The following is a 23,835-nucleotide window of genomic DNA, read 5'->3' as shown; positions in this document are numbered from 1 at the left end:
CAACTTCAGGCAGAATCGCCTACCTACTCATCTGCTCATACCTATTTTTGCATGGGACACATTTTTATTCAATGTATGTGTTCGTGTTTATTTATAAGAAGAAATAGTTATAAGAAGATTAAATTTAAGGAATTATCCGGAGATATTCCAGAAGAAAAGATTTCGTAAGAACCTACTGCAGAGGTAATTTCGCAATTCAATTCAGATGGATTATTGAAGGCCATTCGCGTAATATGATACACGTTGCATGTTCAAAACGTGTTGAAATGTTACCTATTTATTTCATGTGTAATCAGCAACGTGAGGTAGGTAATACCTACTCGTCAGCGATATATTACGTAAAACAGCCAATTCGTTATGAAACTTGTTCAGATAACACTCTCAAACAATAAGAGTATTGGAGCAGGTTTTTGGCTGAAAATAAAATACACTGTACAATGTAAAATCTATCGAACGGATATGTACGACGTATTATTACGAGGCTAGACCATCTGAGCACATTATTTCGAAGTGCAAAGAGGAAGGGAAGGTTATCTACTCCCACTATACCTATTTTTCATCGATGGTACTAGCTAGCGGACCAAGCAACGATACGGAGTTCATATGTTTATTTTCTCTGCTATGAGAAGGTGTTCCATTTCTGTTATCATCAAGCGTTGTTTAGGCAATTTTCATCAAGTGAATATTGAGAAATATTCTCTCGTTCCTGTGTGAATAATTTTAATTATTCAAGCAATTAATTTATTACGTAAATACAGACGTTAGCCAAACGTGTTATTTCGTAATAATTCCATCATCTAGTTTATCGTAAAACAGGCGTTAGCCAAACGTAAATTTTACGCAATAAACTTGGAATCCTGCTTATCGGAAGACACCAACGTTAGTCAATTGCAGCGTCTCATTAGATTCTATTTTTGAAAATATGAATCCTCATCCTACTCAGCAAGGTGGAGTTACCAACGGGCAAGCGAGCATCTTTCAAAGTACTCCTTTCGTGAATCAAACTGGTACTACTCCTGCTTCAACAGGACAAATGCTCGTTCCGAATCCAGTCCCGACTGCACCTCAGGCAAATGCACCGCCGAATAATTATCATTTATTTCATCCGATCCCTTCGATTTGGGGCACAACCCCACCAGTTCAAAATGGACAAAATCCAAATTTGAATCATACTGTTCCGGTACAAGGAAACTTGGTGGATTCTAACCCACCTCAGCAAGATCTGAATAGATCACTGAATGCTCAAGCAATGTCACAAGCAAATCAGAACAATCCTCCTTCGGATTTCTTTACGGCAATGATTCAAACGAACCCCTTGTTACTTAGTCAACAACCTGTCGTAAACCAAAATGGTGTTCCGAATAATGGCAATTTGCAGCAAAACACTGCTGGGCAATCGAATCCAACTGCTACAACCCACAAAGGTAAGAATACCGGTCCTGTGGAACCGCGTTTTCATCAAAGCACAAGGGCTTATGCTCGACAAATGGCCAAACTTGCAGCAATTAATACAACGGAAAGTCCCCAAATGAGACATCTAAAAAATATCGCTACAAATTTACGTACGAAAAAACTACCGAAAACTACTCCCCAAGGCCATCAGCTTATCTATCCAACTAATCAAGTAGGTCGTAATGAACAAATTATGAACAACCTGCAAAATGATTTGCAACAATCGGTAGCTACTTCCACTCAAAGAATGTCAGGCCTTTTTGGAGGTCCCAATGTTTCACCTATACGTACCATGCCTCAGATCAATGAGCAAGAAAACGTAGACGATTCTTCATTTAACTTGCAAATAGACGATGACCCAAACGTTGGTAACATGATAGGGAGTGAGATTACGAAGCAAGTTAACGTCCACCAAATTTTATCAGTGGCTACTCAGAGCCAACGTCACGTACGTATATACGATTTTGCGCCTATCAATCATGAAAAAGAATTCGTTAAGGACGCGGAAAATGCAATTCCGGAAGATCCCGAAGCAGTTGCGCATAAAGACCATATTAAATGGGCAATCGAAAACGAAACTGCACGCCGTGAAGCGATAACTGATCTTCAAAATCGCATAAAAAACCTTGAAATCCAATTAACAAAATCTCGTGATGACATGAATGACTATGTAGTGAACCAACCAGCTCAAATGGATAAATGTTACAAAAACATGCAAGCCTCTATGGCTACTGAGTGTCGACACATTCGGGAACAATTTCTATCGTTTCATCAAAAGCAAATTCAAATCAGAGATGCCCTGTTTACTTGCATGAATACATGTATACAAGGGGTAGAAGGAGTCACAAAGTTGAAAGAATGTGTCGGAGAAACATGGACTGCACTCGAAAAATTGGATGAAAAAGTCAACCCGATGTATGAGAAATTTTGTGAAGCCCAACATTTTAATCAACAAATGTCGGATCAGAGGAATGTACAATCACACCATGTACAACAACCGACTAATAATCAACAAATGGGGCAAGCAACCCCACACGTTCAATTCAATGTAGGCTCTACCAATGGACCACAATCTAATTCTCATTCCGTAAACCAAACTTCGGATCATCCTCAGCCAAATTTTACGCAATATCCACCACCAAATTATACTGCTATGAACACCAATATGACGGGGATGATAACCGGACAAACCATGTTAACATGTGATCCTACTAATGCCGTTGACGATCAATTAGAGGATTTTCCCCCTCGTGACGAGAAAGGAAATGAAATTGTGGTACCTTTCCAATTAGGAAATCGACACCAATATATACCCATCAATGTACCACGTAGACAACGGATACTCAGATATGACTTATATTTTTCCAAAGAACCCAATAATTACATCAAGACAAAACAACTCTCGGATCAAGGCATCAAACATATTAATTCAAACCTTTATCATGTCATGCAATTTATTTATGAGTTCGAAGGAGCCATGTCTACTAAAGGAGCTTCAGAAGCGCAATACGTTGAATTTTTCAAGGCCTTGGTACTAAGCGATGCAGGAAAAAATTGGAAGGAAAGCTTAATGGGCCTTAACGGTGAGATCAAGACTTATTACAATTTAAGAACATCATTCATTCAAACATTATGGAATACTACTCAACAAGAGAATGCCAAGATGTACTTCATCATGACACAACTTACGAAAGTAAATTCGATCAAATGGGCTTTTGAACTACAAAAATGGTTCAAAACATTATGTGATGCAGAATTTCCCGATTGTACTATAATTTCTACTATTCAATTGAAAATAGATGACGATATGAAACATCATTTTGATTTGGGCGTAACTAAAAACATCCAGAATTTAGGTGCGTGAATTAAGGAGCTCACGAAACGCTCTGTACCGATGAATAGTACCCCGAGGCCCAACGCTGCACCTTTTCAATCTACCCCAGCTGGCCGGTACCAAAATAATGGTCGCAACAACCCGAGAGGTAGAAATTTAAACCAGAGTCTAGAAAATAGTGGGAAAGGAAAACAAAACAATGGAACTTCAACACAGGATACGAACGCTGGGGCAGGCACTTCATCTGGCCAACGTGGAAATTACCAGAAACAACAACCACTCTTGAATTCTTTAACTCAAGAACAATTACAAGCATTATATGCAGGAGCATTGAACAACATCCTAGTGGATTTCACGCAACAACAAGATGAGGATTCAAAAAACGAGGATGGTCTAGAGATTTCAATACCTCCAGACGAAGACGAGGAGGAGGCGGAACAGTTGTTGAATATTTAAACTCCGTCGACGTATATAGGTCGAAGTTCCCGATTACCGAATACCAAATGATAGGTGACACTTTGGCCTCTTATCTGTTCGACATAGCAAACTGCGAAACTGACCGACTATGTCTAATTGATAATGTATCTGCATATAGCTTACTCCAAGCATTGCGTAAAACACGATTCAAACACCGTTATCACGCCGTTGTATCTTTTGGTCAAAAAGAACTTAACAGTAACTACGTTGACTACCAACAATTCATTAAATATGCTGATGCAATTATCTTAGAATTAATTGAAAAAGGATTCGAGGACATAATATTAGCCTTCCCGCTAGTATTACCTACGAAAGATCAACGTAACCACGTTCCAGTCACTCGATGGTATGCTTTTCAAAGAATCTTCTATGCTTTATCAAAAAAACACAACCTCCGTTTAGTAATTGAACCATCGCTGATATTCACCTGTTTAAAACCCCATCCTAAAATTAAGTCTCAGTATGTAATCAAAGAAGACCGCCATCATAATGTAGTACCTGATTTTAAGAAATTTTATGCAAATAATACTGGCAACTATTTACCAAATAATGCAATGAAAGAAGAATTCATCGAAACGTTTGTAAACATTGTGTTAGACAGCCACCCGAAAAGTGCTAAATCTCCTCCGTTGGATAACCGTAAGATCAAAATGCCAGAGGAAATACCGCCTTCCCCAACACTAGATGAAACGGAAGAAGCTGCCCAACACAAGCTAAACAACATTAAAAATGTTATTGCTAATGAGTTGGAGAAGTCCGAAATTTTACGTAATACAGTATTCGATGAAACTGATCTACTTGACCGTACGGAAAACACCTCAATGTTGGCACCTGAAAAAATAATCACCACGGATCAAACAAATTCAGAAAAATCAGTATCACCCAATGATACACACCTTGATTCCATTGTAATCGATTTCCGACCACCAAAAATTGAAGCTATTTCGAAAGAGGAAATTGCGTACAACGCTGCAAAGGAACAGCTTGCAATCTGGTACCACACCTATATGTCGATTCATCATAGAACTAAGGCCATCCATACGAAACTGTTAAACACATCAGAAGATGATATTGAAAAAATATTAGATTACAATAACAATGAAATTGGAATTTACGATGTTCCATCAGGAATATTCACTCACTTGCCAAACGATGTAGTTCCTGATCACAAGTATGCACATGATGGAAACAAATTGATTCAAACTTCTGAGGTGGAAGATGCTTCGAATTTATCTTCAGATATGCTTATTGTTACCAAAGATACCAAAATATTAAGTGACCTGGATTTATATCTACAATGCAAAAACATTTCATTCGATGATTTCGTAATGCCATCAACCAAAATGGTCCAAGGTGTGGCTGGATGTGGAAAAACCACATACTTACTCAAACACGTAAACACTGATGGAACAGATTTGGTATTATTTCCAACGAAGGAAGGATGTAAAGATTTTCGTACTCGTTTATGTAAATTACGCAACCTAGACATAGAAAATCAAGATGTAGTTAAAAATTACCGCACCATCGATTCGTACTTAATGCATAGTAATGATCAACAATATAAACGACTTATCATCGACGAAGCCATGTTGGTACATTTCGGTGAAATTATTTTAGCTATTGCAAAATCGAAAGTAAAAGAAGTGATACTCATCGGAGATGGACATCAAATCCAGTACATAAACAGATCGCCATTACGTGATACGTTATACCAAAACGTACATCAACAATTAATTGATAAAATTGAATACTTAACTGTATCACATCGTTGCACGTTAACCACCTGTGCAGTATTATCCGATATGTATGACAGAGGGATGACTACCACGTCAAAAGTACATTCTGAAATGTCACTGCACGATTTCGTAAACCTCGATCAATTACCGCGAATAGCAGGAGCTCAGTACTTAGTGTACACACAGCAGGAGAAAGCTGCGCTGGAAAAAGAAAAGTTTTGCGTGAACACGATTCACGAGTTTCAAGGCAAACAAAATGATCATATAATAGTAGTAAGACTGCAGAAAGAACACTTATCGATCTATGATAGCTTGCCCCATGCAATAGTAGCACTCAGTAGGCATACAACCAAATTTGATTATTACACCGTGAACAAGAAAGATTTACTATCTTCATTCGTTTATCGAGCCTATCAACTATTTTTACGAGATTACTTGAGTGCGAGAGAATACCCTGGGGCAAATGGGTTAGAGAAAGTTATAAATCAGATGGAAGATTATGCTACCTGCACAATCAACCAAATATTTACGAACAGTCCTTACTACGAACCTGATTTAATAAAAAATTCAACTCTGAGCAACGATGAAACTCCTTCGGTAGTTTCCCAATTAATACAGCGACGGATGATGCCACAAACGTGCGTAGTCAATCTCCAAATTGGTGAAACGGACTTCCCAACCCAACTTGACACTGGGGCAGTCCTTAACGTTATATCTGAAGAAACAGCGTTAAGATTGATACGAGAACATTCCAGCGAGCTTGATTTTTTAGAATTACACGAACCAGTTCAATGCATGATGGCGAACAAACAAGTAGTAACCACCTCGGAATATATAATCGTACCTAAAATGAAATTTGGAAAACATCATTTAAAAATACCATTTTATATAATTAAGGAATGCAACCAAGTATGTTTGATTGGGTCACAAACCATGATACAACTTGGTATAGTAGCCAAAATGAGAGATCAGATAGCCGAGTGTCAACCTACCCCCGAACACGACATCGAAAGTATCCCAATTCTACAATTCCACGAATATGCAGACAAACTTGCAATTAACAACATTACGATGGGATCGCAATATGTCGACGAAATGTATGCCATTTTGAACCGAGCCGACACTGCTCGCAGATTCTACTCTTTACCCGATGGCGTTAAAGATACTGGACCTGAAACATTTATTAAGAAATTAAAAGCTGACTTAGACGAAGCAGTATCAGAACAACGATTAACTCAACAACAAGCTGATTACGCCTACAATATCCTATCACCTTACAAAGACATTTTTAGCAAATTCCCAGGTCGTTATAAAGGAAAGAAATCTAAATTGGTGTTCAATACTCCGCAAAACAAGATAGTTTATCGAAGTGGTAAATACAATCCATCTAAAAAGATGATGGAAGCCATCAAGAAAGAAATCCAAATCATGCTTGCAACAAACGTAATTGAACCGTCCAATTCTAAATTTATTAATCCTATCGTAATTAACATCAAGAAAAATGGTGACATGCGAATATGTCTAAATCCTGTGGACCTAAACCCAATTCTAGAAGAAGATTACAACGAAGCTGGATTACTAGATAGGATACTCACAGAATACCCAGAAGCCAAGTTTTTCAGTTCGTTAGATTTCGTTGCTGGTTTCTGGCAAATCGTGCTCGAAGAATCTTTTCGTAAATATTGCGCTTTCCAAATCGATGGGCGTGTCTACCAATTCATACGTTTACCATATGGACTTAAAATATCTTCAGCGTATTTCGTAAAACTCATTAACCACGTAATACCAGACAAAGATGGACTAACCAAGTACGTCGACGATATTTTACTCCGATGTAAAACTTTCGAAGAAATGCTATCGTTATTAGAAGACACATTCAAGAAATTAAGAGCGAATGGACTGAAGTTGAACGCAACTAAGTCAACATTTTTCCGTAAACAAATCGACCATCTAGGTTTTGATTTAGAAGCTGGCATTATCAAGAAACAATCGAAGAAAATTGCCAAATTCATGGAGTACATCGAAAAGCATACTAATAAGAAAACTGGTAAGTTTGAATTAAAGAATGCCACAGAAGTGCTTGAATTAATAGGGTTAACCGGACTCTATAGGCGGTTTATCCCCTGCTATCAGCAGATACTACGTAATTTGTACAAGTTGACGGAAAAAGGCGCAACATTTCACTGGGGCAAAGAGCAGGAAGAAGCTTTTGAATTACTTAAAGAAAAATACACGGAAAATTTTGCTCTAAAATCCCCCCGAAATGGAATTGATCTATGGCTCGATACCTATACTTCACCTGATGCTATGAACGCAGTTTTATACCAAACGTTCGAAGGTCAAGACGAAATAGTAATGTTTTCTAGTTTTTCATTCAAAGAACACCAAAAGTCATATACTCTCATAGAACGAGAAATGTACAATCTTGCGAAAACCATCAAAAAGTTGCAGCTTTGGTTACATGGAAGGACCATTCATGTTAGAAGTGATTTGAAATCAATTGTTTCACAATTCGAGGTCATTGCCGAAGTACACCGGAAAGCTGCTATTTGGATCACTCAACTCAATTGTTACAACTTGATATACGATTTGCGAAAAAAGCACAAACGATGGTTTGGAATTCAAGCTCCTGAATTGACTTTGAACAGCATCAACGTCATCAATTTCGTAACACAAGTAGACACACATCAAGAAAAAATCGTCAACAAACTGCTCAGCAGTTTAGACAAAATCGATGTTATGCAGAAGAGAGATCCGAATTGTATGAAAATTACACGTAAGTTAAGAACACCCGATTCAGAACTTACAAAAAGAGAACATCTTGCGAAAGGACAACTAGCTAAAAGATACGAGATACACGAAATCAATGGTAGAGAATTCCTAATGTTCAGATATAAGGATGATTCAATCGTACCAGTCCTTCCCGATGAACTATTTGCAGACACGATGATGTATATACATGATATTTTTGGACATGTTGGTGCCAACAAGTTGACCCAAATTTTCCGAAGATTTTATTATTCATCAAATTCAAAACATTATGCTCGATACCTAACCAGTGCCTGCCTAGCATGTAAATCAAACAAATCCTATGGAATAAAGAAACCTGTAGAATTTTCATTTGTAGAAGCACATTGCCTAGCTGACGTATTATCTGTAGACATCCTAGGACCGATTGCAAACAGTTCAAATGAACCTAGATACCTCTTAGTAGCAAAAGACATTTTCTCTGGAAAAATTTGGCTACAGCTTATGTTAGACATAAAACAAGAAACAGTCGCAGACTGCATGTTAACCATAATTAATAACATCAAGGATTTAGGGTACAAAATCAGAAAAATCAATACAGACAACGCTGTTCAATTTCGTAATTCACTTTGGAATCAAACTCTTACAAAACAAAAAATCACCGTAGGCAATTCAACACCCTATAATCCACAGTCCAACCCAGTTGAACGATCAATGAGAATGATCGGAGAACGTTTACGACTAAAAATCAATTTTGACTGTAGAGGAGCGTATTCCCATGAAGGATGGCATCACTATACTAAAGAAGTCGAAGACGAAATCAACAATTGCCCTAACGAAGTCGGCATTCTACCTAATGACCTTTGGGAAATTAATGATTTTGTTTTGAACCTACCTATCGATCGAGTCCCGATCAATGCTCACTATGAGCTAAAGGAATTACGTAAAACTGCTAGAAACAAACAAGTACCATCTATCACGATAGAAGAACTTAAGTCTACGAAATTAGATATGTTAAACGACGTCTATACAGCATCCGATGGCCACGTATGGGTTTGGGTAGATGGAGCTTGCGCAAACAACGGTGACGAAGATGCAATTGCTGGTATCGGAATCTGTTGGCATCCGGAAGGATTGAAGAACATTTCTGAAAGAATCAACCACCCAAATTATACGAATACTAACAATTTAGCAGAGATCATGGCACTTAAAATTGCTATGGAAACTATGATTACCCATGGAGTTACGAAACTAATGATTTTCACGGATTCTCAATATGTTACATCAGCAATCAACTCTGAATGTGATCGATGGGTAGAAAACAAATGGAAAAATAATTCCGGAAAACCTGTACATCACAAAGAGATTTTCGAAGAAGTAATTAAATTGAAACAACAGTTTGACGAATTCCATTTATGTCATACCTACGCTCGAAAAACTGATTACGGAAACTTCACTGCGGATCAACTTGCAAGAAAGGCTGTATATACGGAAGAAGTTGACACGGCTCGAATAGACCTAATGTCATACCACCAGGCACTAATCCATCTGAATAAAGAAAAAAGAGCGATTAAACATCAAAACGATGAACAGAAGTTCAATGAGAAAAGAGGTGATTTACGTTTACACAAACCTGGTGAACTGGTGATGATTACGAATCATCGTCAATCATCAGCAGATAAACTTGCTTCCGCTAAACTTTATGTCAAACAGAATGGGCCATATGCGATTGTGAAGAGGGCAGGCAGAAATTGTTACGAAATACAAAATCTGAAAGAAAAGAAAGACAGAACACTCATTAGCGTAAGACAAATAGTAACTTACCTCACGTTACATCAACTTGAGGCATTTAGAAAGGAGCCTAAACTCCGATCGAAATTTGATAAACGCTCTTTACATCAAAAAATTCTTGCATTCTGGAAACATAAAGATTTACTTGAAAATTTCGTAAATGAAGAATATGATAAAAAAGTGGCTAATAAAAAGAGACGTAAACATTCCGAATACGATAAAATCAGAAGAAAATTGAAAACTTCATTGTCAACTAATGAACAAAAAGATTTCGAAACTACCCTGGAAAAAACGATTCCGGATGTAAAAGAACGTGAATCAGTTAAACGAGAAGCAGAACAACGTTATAACCTGCGTAAACGCAATTCAGCGATAAATTATGACGAAGATAACGCCATTATCAGAATTAATCCACGTTTAACAAAGAAAAAACTGACAATGAATTCTATAATACTGGAAATATTGAGTGAAACGCAGCGTGAAACGTTCACTAAATCATTTGAAACTGAATGGAATTACGTACCAACACACACAGAGTGGGCAATTAGACATTATCGTCGATTCCGCGGAAAAGAAACTGCCGTATAATTCAGCAACGTAATAATTTCGTTTTCGCAAAAGTTATCCAGTGAATATAGTGTACATTCCGTAAAATATTCACAAGCAAGTCGACGTCAAACGCTACAAGGCAAAATTTCGTTAAACATCTCGTACGAACGTAAAGAAGGTAAGAAACACTTATTCAGATAAGTCAATCGAATTCACACCACATGGAGTAACACATGATGATATTTTCTCAATAGATAATCCAAAATGAACGTATATGAACCATCAAGCTACTTTGCCGTTCCAGCCTGCTCTATCTGTTTAAAGAGTTACACGGAAAACACACCGGTAATTAAAGCTTACACATGCGGACACACCGCTCATCGAAGCTGCGTAGAAGAAACTTACGGAAACCTTGAACGCGATGCCTTAGTGGTCTACCATTGCGTAAAACAAGACTGCACAGGAACGCTACTTCTGGCTCAAAATTACGTAGAAGTAAAATTTGTGTACGCAGACCTTCTATTACGCGGATCCAGAGCTAATTATATAGGGCAGATTGCTCGCTTACACCGACAATTAGCAGACATGGAAAATACGAACCACCAGTTACGAACAACCAACCGTAACCTAACAGAAGAATGCAACGACTTAAGATCCGAATTAAACTTGAAAAATCGAGAAACCATTCCACAGCTTCGAAAAGAAATCGAAAAACTCACCATCGAATTGCGAAAGAATTCCGTTATCGAAACATTTACTCATCACCGGTCCATCCCGAAATGTGACATTATTGCAATCCTACGTAAGAAAACAGGACTTCCTGAAGTCATGGTAGAACTATTGAATGGATTAATTGCGAAAAACATCCATTTATGCCAAGACATAGAAGACCACCTGAAAATAGATGAAATATACGTTAGAGAGAATTTCCAGACCAGCTTAACTCGATACACTTGTACCAACGGCAAAGCAAGAGGAATAGATACATACTTCTTGAACGGTGTCCTCATACTCGGTGATGCAGCTAGCCATGATCTAGTATATCGATCACTGGATTCGTATAATGCCGCCCAATCTTATTGGGAAAATAATGAACTTTCTCAATACAGAATGACAATCAACTCGTTCCTAATGAATTTGAATATCTTCGTAAAGACACTTCCATCGACCGTACTGTTGTCATTTGGTGAATTCGATCTCACCGAAAACCAAACCGAAGATCAAACGCTTGCAAACATTAAAAGAGCAATTGACCATTTAGAATACCGTGGCGTACAGAAAGTATACCTTATGCCAACGCGATGTTCCAATCGACTTGATCTAAATTCGCTGCTACGAAGAAACGTTCGTGAGCGTATCAGGGAATTAAATAACAACGGATCCATTATATATCTGCAAACAGTAGAAAATATAATCGACCAAAATATACCCGAAGACAACCGTATTTTTAATCGAAAAAGCTACATCGAGACATTCTCTTACCTGGCCGAGTTATTCCAATGAAGATTCCAGTAAAACAATTCCAGAGGAAGAAACAAGCAGTTGTTGTTATCGAAACTGGAATATAAACTAACAATTAGATTTATTTCGTAAAACATCATATCAAATTTATTTTATTATGTCTGCACCATTATAATAACCTTAAAAAACTGAGAAGAGTATGTGTTAATTTTAAACAGAGAATAAATTTTTGTTTACGTTTCAAACCTCGTGATAATTATTTATGCGTACGTGACTCGAACACAGGTAACGTAAGCCACGCCCCCTACCGGCTGAAACACATGTAGCGATAAAGTTTCCTTTTGTTCAAGAAAAGACGAGTAAGCTATTTTAAGCTCAAAATGGTTGTTGTCATGGAACTTATGCTATCTTTCAATGAATTATATGCGTAATGGTTTAAAGTACTGGTGATAAAATTTAAATTGAATTAAAAGCAGATTTCTCCCTGTTAATCAAAATGTCCAGGAAAGGAAAAAGTCAAAAGAGTAACGATGAAATTATCGACCTGATGAGTAGCCCTGAAGTAAGTCAAAAGTTTACGAAACACACTTTGAATTTAATCAGCACAGAATACTGAAATAAATTTTCATTTAACAGGAAGACAAAGTGAGAATCCTCATTCCATTTTGTGTAGTCTGTTCACGAATACTGACCAATGGCGAGGACACAGTAGCAAGCAAAATCTGCGGTCATGTAATGCACACAAAATGCATAAAGCGATACGTATACATAAGCTGTGACGGAAAGGAACGTTTCCCGATAGTAAAGTGTTTCGATGACCATTGCAAAAAACCATTTTCGAACGACGACTTGATCACGATCAATCTCAAATGCGAAGATGAAGAGAATGCAATCGCGGTTTACGTAAAACAAATAACAACTAAGGACCAACAGATTCACGAACATGAGCTTACTGTAGCTAGACTAAACGGCATACTTGAAGGAATAAAACACCGCAAACCCTCAACAGACGACAGGCATTGGTCTAATGTAAATAAAAAGGAAGACAATTTAAACTTACGGAAAAAAATCGAGGAAGACGATGCTGCACGTAAAAAACGCAACCCATTTCGTAAAACATCTACCTCGAGCGGAACCTCCGACGAACGAGAAGATCTTAAACCATTCTCAAAACCATTTCCGGATAGAAAACTACCACAATCACGAGAAACCCAAACATCAAAAGAATACGAAGAAATTCGAAGCGAACTAAAACCATTCGATAAACCCTTTCCCGAAAAACGAGATCGAGAAGAGAAAACATACCGTAACACAGCGTCAACGATCCAAAGACCACGAAACGATCAATCTTTTAAGAAAGAATCCACTCGAGACCCCAGAAAGAGACGTGAAGCTGAGAGAAACGCTCAACCACATTGGCAAAACTATTCGTACGATGTTAACCCTAAGAAACACACTAACGCAGAAAAAAGAAGATTTTCAAATAATCAACAGGGTACGGAAGAAGGTGATCGGCATGAAACTCAAAACGAATGCAAAAGAATGCGACACAACGAGTCGAATCAAGTCTCAAATTATGACGAAAATTACCAAAATAAAAAACCAGTAACTAATGAAACTTTGATATCCGAGTATGACCAAATACGACATGAATTCTTACTCGATGAAGTTGATGACCAAGAACCGCTACCACGATGGAACGTGCAATTCGATGCTGATTTTGTAATACATGACAGAACAATCATCAACCTACCCGTTGAATTCACGCTAAAGGCTTTATACAAACGATGTAATCAACAAGGATGGTCACTGGGACAGGATATCGGTAACGAAGATGCAAAGGATTTTGAGTTACGGAAAACATTTGCATACGTAAAATTATATGACCAAACACGCCGCAGCAGCAAAACTACTCAATGCTATTTTCTAAATGACCACATGGTTATTGGTGACAGTTTTCTATATGGCATGATTCGACAACCCATAGTGGGAGAAAAATCTGATAGATTTGAAGTAGCCAACAGTGCTTTCACCGGTCCGTTTTTTTCGACACCGTTAGTTAAACGTCACATAGAAATGTTTATGAATCAACGAACACCACGCAAGATCCTATTATCTTTCGGATCTCACGACCTACGCATGGAATCAGACATCAATTCAACGTTTAATAATGTGACTCAACTTATCAAAATGATGATTAAAAGAGGGACGACTAACATTTTAATTATACCAACTTACGTAACACATCGCGTGGAAAGCATAAACCCTATAATGAATCGCACGAGATTATTCAATCATTGGTTAAAGAACACAGCTACTAGAATCAAAGGAGCTGAAATTAAATACATCGGAATTGCTGAGAAAATATTCAGGAAATATGATATTCCAGCTTATATAGATCACCACAAGAATCCATTCCCCATCTACCCGGCTTACTTCGAATTCTTGTACTACCTGGCTCAAGACATCCAATAATTACGTAAAACATTCCATTTTGATATGTTCAAATATCGTTATCCGTATCAATGTAATGAACTATGTATAATTTACTGTTATTTGTTGTGTTTTTGTACGTTCTTTTATTGGAAAGAAATCAATGTTATTTTGTGAATATCAGCTAATTTATAAGAAGTAATTCATCTAATTTAGTAAAACATAATCCAAGTATGCACATTATTCAAATAAAGAAGTATAACACGTTTCGTCAGTTTATTCAATCTACGAAAAAATGATGTACCACATCCACAGATAATTGTCAAAGTAAACGTTAAATCGGCAACACATCAGCCACACTCGAGACTATCTAACGCTACAGCTTATCAACAAACGTTAAAATTTTGAAGTGACACGGTATGTCAAAGTTTATTATGAAAGTATTTTAGTAAAACATATTTAAAGTGGAGGAATTTATGCAGAAGTAGCAAGATTAATTGTAGAAAAACATCCAGTAGGAAACCATTAAAGGTAAGCTGTTTAAAACTAGCAACGTTGATAATATCAGTAGACCAGATTTCTTACGTTAAAAAACACGTGTTACAGATCGTAAAAAAAATAATTTTCGTAAAACAATGGAAGAAGAACGGGATCAATCGTTTTACGATACACCAATACCGAACTGTACAATCTGCGACAAAATATTAGCGGGTGACAGACATCGAGAAGTAACGGCAATCAGTCTACGGTGCAAACACTTAGTCCATCTCCAATGTGCGAAGGAAGCATCGATCCGATATGTCTCGGGAGTATATAAAGAGCTAGAAATATTATGTGGAGCTCCTAAAGGCAACAACGGTGAAAAATGTCGAGTCCCGAATCGTTTCATCGACTACAAAACGATAAATATATCTACAGTATCAATACCAACGGCGATTGGAGCGTACGTTACGGCGAATAGTTTACTCCAAAGTAATTTAAACAATGCCAACGAACGGATTACCACTTTAACTGAAAATCTACAAGAACATCAAATACAGATCCAACATTGGCAAGGGTTATACGAAGAAACTAAAAGAGACTACGATCGCCAAGAAGAATATTATAAAGACTTATCAAAAAGACTTTATGATTCTGAGTTTCGATGCCAACAAATGGAGAATGAATTGAAAACTACCGGCTTGCGCAATACATACAATCTCGATGGTACGGTAAGAACCAACCAGCGGACAGTGGAACGAAGAGAAATTACACTAGAGAAGAACGGGAACATCACGATTTCGAATCAGAAGGAAAATGTGAAAACATCAACTTTTAATTCCACGTTCAATTTTAATGGCATTCCGGTAGATATTTCGAACATACCTTCTACATCGAGTGGATATATGCACGAAGAAGACTTATTACGTAAAACACCAACCGATAAACACGATGCGCAATCAGCAGACACTATAAAACGAGAAAATAAAAAACCAACGTTGGAAGAACTGTTATACGAGCCAAAGGACTCGGATAATTATAAAGACTTTGATAATGAAGATTACACCGAAGTTCTTGATTACGAGAAAAATAGAACCCAAGAGATGATTTTACCAAGACGAAATGTACTCTTCTGGGATAACCTCTTCATACACAACGGCCAAAAAATGAAACAGCCAGTAGTCCTAACGACTAGAGAATTGATGAAAGAGTGTGACGCAAAAAACCAGCACTTCGATTGGCCACTAATACCGTCGAACATTCAATACCGACCAGTGAGACAATATCATTACGTGAGAATTTACGAGCACAACCAAACACAACTGTACTTCCTAAACAATTTCCTTACCATCGCAGACGGGCTATTGTATGGAGCCATTAGAGAAGCCATTTTTGACACGGTACCGAAAAGACGATATGAAGAAAGTGCATTAGGAGGAGCATTTGTATCGACGGCTATGTTCAAGAGTAACATAGAATTTTGCGTAAAACAAATGCCAGAAAATGTTGCAGTATCGGCAGGCGCTCATGATCTAAGGCAGCAACGAAAGTTTCTATACGTAATTAACAATATGCGCCAGCTTCTCACTTTATTGGTTAAAAAGGGTGCAAGACGCATTCTATTAATACCTCAATACTACACGACGGCGACGAAAGAAACAGCTGCGATTAAAAACAAAACCATCCTATACAATCAGTGGTTAAGCAGCCTAGCAGGAAGGTATAATAATGTAACAATCGAGTATGCAGCCTACGCCGAAGACATATCAAGAATATACAACACGCCGACATACATTGATCGAAAAGCAAACGCTTTCCCTCTATTTCCAGCATATCTGGAAATGATAGCTGAAATGGCGAACTTCCTACACACAGAAGAAACAGAGTAACTAAAATTTTTCGTAAAACATCAACCCAAAGGAAGAAGTAATCCGCCGATAGTATATTAGTTCATTATATTTTCGTAAACCATCTATCAACTTAACCTCATTCCAGAAGATTTACGTAAAACATCAAAGAACGTTCTGGGTTTCGTTGGTCGAATAAATCTGATCACTGTAATTTAGAGAATAAGAAGAAGATTCTAGTTTCATTATTTGTTATCAATACCTAGAGAATAAGAGAAGTTTTTATTTGTTTTCATCGTTTTAGAAGAATAAAATTGCGTTATTACAAGTGAGTCATGTTTTTTACTACAAGATCAAACATTTTTTTTTCACTTTCATTTTTCATTGGAAAGAATTCGCTACACAACATCCGCATGTATAAAGCCAAAATAGATGCGAAGAAAACAGCACCACATCGTTAGTGACCAGTTAAAACAGATGGTAAACACACTTCATCAGATTATGAAATTATCTTATACATTGCAAAGTTACGAAAGATTTTATGAATACGAAAAGTGGTCAATTTGCGAAAACGTGACTTATTCAGTACTAATTTTACGATCAATCTCTGAAACTGTTTCTGAAAATTCAAATCATCCTGATTAACGACAGGTAATAATCACTATCACAATACTTCGTTATAATTACTAGAAATTATTCTGAACAACACACGTGTGTTTTAGTGTTGAACAAATCAAGTCAACATGAGCACTATATCCAGCGAAGGATCGGACAACAGCGACGTAATTCTAATAGCCCGTGAAATCCCAGTTCCGAAGTGCATCATGTGCGATGAAATATTGTTAGGTCAACCGTCGAAACCAAAGATATTGATAAATCCGGAATGCCTACATACAATGCACGAAACCTGCGCAAAAAGAAGATTATTACTAGAAATAGATGGAAAAATAGAGAAACAAACAGTACAGTGCAAAGTCCACGATTGCGTAAAGACATACAATTTCGAGAATTTAAAATCCATTGAGATAGAAACCATTTCGGTGTCAACTGAGATGAATCGATTCAAGCTAAAAATTTCATCACTACAGCAAGAACTACAAGCAGCCAAAGCTGAAATCGAGAAACAGGAAAACAAGTTACGTAAACAACAAGGAGAAATAACAAACCTTCAAAACGTCATTGACTTCTTAAAAACCAAAATTGCGACGAATGAAAATTCTACCTTCGATATTAATAACTCTCAACCATCTACATCCACTGGCATACACCACGAAAGTAGATCCTTGCGTAAAACATCCAAACAACAAAACAATGACACGGTCGACAAATCAAACGATGAAAAGAAACTGAAACCGATCAATGAGAAGCTAGAAACAATTGAAGTCAAACCAGAAGAAGACAACGATGCAGATTTAATTCAGAACGAAGCTGAAGATAAACTCATCACACCATCATACCCAGCTCTCACCATTTTAAAAAGAAGACCAACTATCATGGAATTAGATTTTGAAGTACATAACGGAGGCCAAATACGATTACCAGTCGACATAACAACGAAGTACTTACATGAGGAATGCAGAAAAAGTGGTTTTACTTTTAATGAACCTTTACCACAAGATTTAAGCAATACATTCAAGATCATCGAAAAATGGAATCATATCCGAATTGTAAAACACCTCCCAAATGGTGAAATCGTATATATGCTGAATAAATTCATGGTTATCGGCGACAGTTTAGCTCTAGGATTGGTAAGAGATGCAATAAGCAAATTTCGTAAAACACAATGCGTAAAAAGCAAATTCATGGGAGCCATGGTTTCTACACCACTACTAAAGAGGAACATAAAGGATCACCTAAAAATCGTCACGGAAGGAGTAATTGTGTCAGCAGGAGCCCATGACTTACGAAAAGAAAAAAATGTAAAACACGCGATGAATAACATGAGACAGCTGATTTCCGTACTAATCGAAAAAGGATGCAAACGTTTATTAATTATACCGCAATATACCAGTTATGCAACGAAGGAAACACGCAGATTTAGACAAAGAACAATCACATACAATCAATGGCTTAAAACATTAGCGGGAAAATACTCAAACATATGGATCAAATATGCAGAATGCGTGGATGAGATCGATACCAAATATCCAGTCCCAAGGTATATTGATGAGAACGGCAACCCTTTCCCAGTGTTCATGGCATACCTTGACATAATCCTACACATTGCGTATCACGTACACAGCAGCGAAAAATTCTACTAATGAAATTTTCGTAATACATCTCAAGAAAACAAGATACGTTAAATTAATTGATATTACTCGATGCTTGAATACTCAATCTTTATTTTACGTAAAACATCCAAGTAGAGTTTTTTGATGTAATTTTAGGTTTACCAGCATCGTAATTATAAGGAAGAAGATTATGTTCTGTTTATTTCTATTTTACTCAGCCGTAATTAAAAATAATTATTTGTTCACGTAATTTATATATGAAAATAAAAAATAAAAAACCATCGCTTAAACACGCTATAGTTCTTATTTAACATCATAGAAGGGTAAAAGGCAAAAGCCCAACTAATCAGAGCAGCTTCATCTGTTAACAAAAACCTGAAATGGGTATTCCCAACGATAACCGACTGATTGTATAATCTTCAAGAAATATTTTGCTACATTTCTACTCAGCATCGACAACAGTGAAGTACGAAATACGAGTAAAATTTTCTCTAGTGGCGTAAGTAAAAGAAAATTTACATCAAGACAATTCCATTTATTTACATCAACAATTTCCGTAAGTACAGATTCATTCGTAACAGTAAAAATTACACAAAACAGCATGAAAATTAATGTAATACAAAATACACCAAATTTAACGAATACCCATGATGTTGACAGAAAATGGATAGCAGAATAGTGAATATCGTGTCTTGCTCATCATGTAATCAATCACTGGCTGAGCCCCCGATCGTTGAGCAAATAGAAAATCCTCTCGTAGCAACCACGTGTACGCATCTGTATCACCTGCAGTGTTTGAAAGACGTAATAGATATTGCTCCACCTGGTGCTGTAAAATGCGTATTCCCTAGATGTGACCAAGAAATCCAACCAGACACTCATTATTTCGTAAAAGGTAACATGAAGCAAATTACCATGATAGATGAATTTCGTAACACACCGTCTTTCCTCGTAAGTCGAATCAAAGAACTAGAAGAAGAAAATCAAGAATTACGTAAAACAAATACATCACAAGAAATAGAAATTCAACGCATCAATAATAAAGCTAAACAAAGTATTCAAAAGATTATTGACCTAAAAGCAATCACGAAAACAATAGAATTTTCAACACCAGCACCGAAACTCGAGGAAATTAAACATGACTCACCGTTGTCCGAAGAGAATAATCGTACTGATGACGACGGAGAAATGCTGGAGATGAACTTTACCCCTTCATATGAATGCATGTCTGATGAAGATAAAAAATCAACGAACTCGAAGATAGCAAAAGAAGACATCCAAGAATTATCACCTATAAAACAAAGAACAAAAGATAAATCTCCAATTACTAAAAAAGCGAACAGTACTATAATTAAAATAAGACAAAGCAGTAATGATCGTAAACAGTTGTCACCGAAGAAAAAATCACCAGAACGCAAAAAATTAATAACACCGCCACGTAGCAAATCTCCAACTAAATCGACAATCACACGTATCCGCCCTACGTCTCCGGTATACAAACGACCATACGTAAAACCAAATTATTCTAGCTATCGATATTCAACACGCATACCGAGAACACCATTAGGATATAACAGAAGACATGAATTAAGAAAACAAGATTACGAAAGACGCAACTCGAAACGCTATGAATCTCTGATGATTTATCCATCTTCTAAATGTTATCCTAAACCTGGACAATTTGCGGCGATCAAGACAATCAAACATTTACGTAACTCGATAACAATAGATACCTATGCAGAAAAAAGAGCTCAAACAGTATATTTACCGATTAACTACACTTTATTTCGAAAAGAGCTGGAAAATTTCAGTTACCCGCTAATGAACAGAGCACCAAAAGAAGTATACAACAACATACGCCCGATCAAAGATCATCTATTTCTCAGAAGTTTTTCAATGACAGTAGGAAATGGTGGTTCTGAAACAATCTTCTTGATTCAAAATCATTTCATGATTGGAGATGGAGCAATCCAACAAATTGTTCACACAGCCGTAAAAGCAGATCCCAGTTATGTAGATGCGATGAAATTTAATGACTTCATACAGCCAAACATCTCCGTTGACCAACTCGAGCGCAATATTGACAAACACCTTCTGAAATCAACGCGAGGTATAATAATGTCGGTAGGCCACAAAGACCTCATGGATGGGACCTGTGAAGAAAAGTTAAAATCTCAGTATTTACGATTAATAAATACTTTGGAACGCAAAGGAGCTGAAACAATAGTGATATTACCTCCAATCCTGTTAAAAGAGTTTAAGGATCAAGGTTCTAAATTACGAGATTGGCTACAAAGAACAGCACATGAAAGACAGGAAACAGTAACATACGTAAGACAAGCGGAATCCATACTTGACCGATCCACTCCAATTGAAAAAGGTGAAAACGAAGCGCCGACAATGATACAACATATCATCTTAGAACTGATCCTGGGCCTCATTCCATTCCTCACCGAATAAAAATTCACACGTTGAACCATTTCGAAAATCTTCTGATCCTATGAAACAATTTGACACAAAGTATTCAAACATTTCACATTGCGTAACACAAGAGAAATATACTTCCCGTAATGATTGTTCACAAATGCTTTCAACTGAAATGAAGATTAATCCAAGACATTATTCACCATCAAGATAGAAACCTGAAACAGAAAAACAGAAACACATTATTAGTTGCAAATAATTCAAAAATTTCGTAAAACACATACTTGTACTATTTATTATTTTTTATCTTTTAAGCAAGAAGCATTGTAAAATTTTTTTCTCTTATCAGTAAGCAGTGTTATCTATTTTTTTTATTTTTTTTTATTTTTTACAAATTATGTATTTTAATATGTTTTACCTAGTACAGTTTCCATTTTATCCATTCATTCATTTCTCGGAAGGTCCATGTTCAAGCGTAATAACCAAATGTTGACATAATTCGGGGCAGAAGAAGAGGAGATCGCAATCATCTCTTAATTTGAGAATTTATGTAAACACTATGCCATTACACAAACTCGGGGCATATGTAGAGACAGATTGTGATGCATTTTCGGTCGCGTATGCGAGAGAAATTCGTTCTGCCTCTAGCCAACATTAAAGATAGTTTCGTAATACGACACCTAGCGGATTAGTTCACTCTATACTTCGTAACGAGAGAACATACGCTAGAGAAACCAGTCATTTGGCGACTCCCGATGATAAAACATCGGATTTCAATGTTCCGGAGATGGTATAGGACCACCTATACCATGCTATTTGCGTAAATCTAATGGACTAAATTAGTAGCACAAGTCCAGTCATATACGAAATATGAACTGGTGAAGCAAGTGATCTATTTCGAATATGTTCTGTGTTCCAGTTACGTTGATTGAGTCGTTCAGATGCACTCGGGTCCAGGAGTTATTACGTAAAACATCCGAGGATCCTTATTGTAAATCTCATCTTAATGAGTAACATATATGGACCTTCCCACATCCGTGTACTGTTCCCTATTCCCCGTGGTGATGTGCTTTGCACTTTCTAAGGCATAAAATGCCATCTCTCTCTTTCCGTAATACTGTACAGGCCAGTATAAATAATATAGCTTGAGTAAGTTGTAATTATGTACTTGAATACAATACATTGAATTACAACTGAAGATGTGTTATTATTTTGTAAGATAAATAATCTTAAGGTAAATGTCTGTGTGGTATTCATAATTACACTCAGTGTCCGAAAAGTAGGTAACGAGGCGGTAAGTCGCCAGGTACCTACGAAGCTCTCAGAAGCTAGGTACTGCTAGACCTCAAGTAGGTAGCTAGCATATGTGAGACCTATACATGGAGATGTGCTTGTAATAGCATCATCGTAATGTGCGGAATATTTCTCCACATAACCAAATCAGGATCGAGAAAATTTTGCTTCAAAATCTAATGAGTTGCTAACACTAACATTGATAACTCGTTAAAAAGGATATGAAACGAGGCTGGTAGAGAGAACAGAGACAGAGGAAAAGAACGCTACCCTGCTTTGGAAACTTCAAGTGACGATGAGATTATCCGAAGAAGCAAATTTTCATTAGTTGAGTCACGTCGCCAACAGTAAAGACCATTATACTGTTGATGTAGGTACATCTTCGTACTTGGTACGTATTTTAACTTATCGAGCCAAAGTGTGAAATTAACTAAACGAGCGTAGACACAAGACAGCGGACGAGACGACACGACACAGCCGTTTTTGTTTGTACGTGGCTACGTGTGCAGAAACAAACCCATTAAAATGTTCAATTCGGTTGTTGTCGTAGTGGTAGTTGAAACAGGCGACGTTGACGTGGTTGTTATGCTTGGCCAAAACCAGCCATATCTACAAAGGTCATCTTGTCAAATTTTGTAAGTACTCAAAAAGACAACGCACTAATCACATATATATCCGGAAGGCTATATATATTTATACGAGCTACATCGAAAGACAAGGCAGCGGTGACGAAGAGAGAAATACGGAAGATGCTCCAGGAGAGTGCCCATTTAATGCTGAAAGGGTCCATCGTGTCTTACAAGAGACGAGGTGGAGAGTAAATTGTATATAGCAGATAGGTAGTAAGACAGAGAGCGAAAATTTCCACTTCTAATTCTACGCTGGCATTACCGTCTTGAGGGAATAAAACGTGACTTTTGGATTAACAGCAAATGAAATGGATTGGTCGGTTGATGGAGAAGGGTACCTAGTGCGAATGTGCATAACGTTCCAGGTCACTAAACGCGAAAGCCTTAGCTTGTCAAAAAAAGGTAATTGTAAATTGTCAAAAATTTTCGCACCCAACGATCAACTTAATT

General features: G+C 37.1%; 1 protein-coding gene and 3 long non-coding RNA genes across 6 annotated transcripts in view; 1 reads left to right on the top strand and 3 right to left on the bottom strand.

Moving 5' to 3' along the window:
- The window catches only part of LOC135833965 (glycine receptor subunit beta-type 4-like), a 258,934-nt gene that overhangs the window by 160,758 nt on the left and 74,341 nt on the right, over window positions 1-23,835 (top strand). The gene's annotated exons all lie outside the window — the stretch shown is intronic.
- On the bottom strand, window positions 5,064-7,346 carry LOC135833953 (uncharacterized). Of its 2 annotated transcripts, XR_010556596.1 has the most exons (4): window positions 6,492-7,345; window positions 6,284-6,343; window positions 6,050-6,214; window positions 5,064-5,953 (listed from the first exon to the last, which is right to left on the bottom strand). It is a non-coding gene; the product is annotated as an uncharacterized LOC135833953 (long non-coding RNA). The 2 variants fall into 2 exon arrangements; XR_010556595.1 differs by having other exon boundaries at window positions 6,050-6,343; window positions 6,492-7,346.
- Window positions 8,175-12,377, bottom strand: LOC135833952 (uncharacterized). Its single transcript, XR_010556594.1, has 3 exons — window positions 12,070-12,377; window positions 11,307-11,979; window positions 8,175-11,214 (listed from the first exon to the last, which is right to left on the bottom strand). It is a non-coding gene; the product is annotated as an uncharacterized LOC135833952 (long non-coding RNA).
- LOC135833951 (uncharacterized) lies at window positions 19,554-22,889 on the bottom strand. Its single transcript, XR_010556593.1, has 2 exons — window positions 20,187-22,889; window positions 19,554-20,008 (listed from the first exon to the last, which is right to left on the bottom strand). It is a non-coding gene; the product is annotated as an uncharacterized LOC135833951 (long non-coding RNA).

This window comes from Planococcus citri, chromosome 2, assembly GCF_950023065.1.
Source record: "Planococcus citri chromosome 2, ihPlaCitr1.1, whole genome shotgun sequence".
Classification (NCBI taxonomy): Eukaryota; Metazoa; Arthropoda; class Insecta; order Hemiptera; family Pseudococcidae; genus Planococcus; species Planococcus citri.
This window is presented reverse-complemented; position numbering and strand designations above follow the sequence as displayed.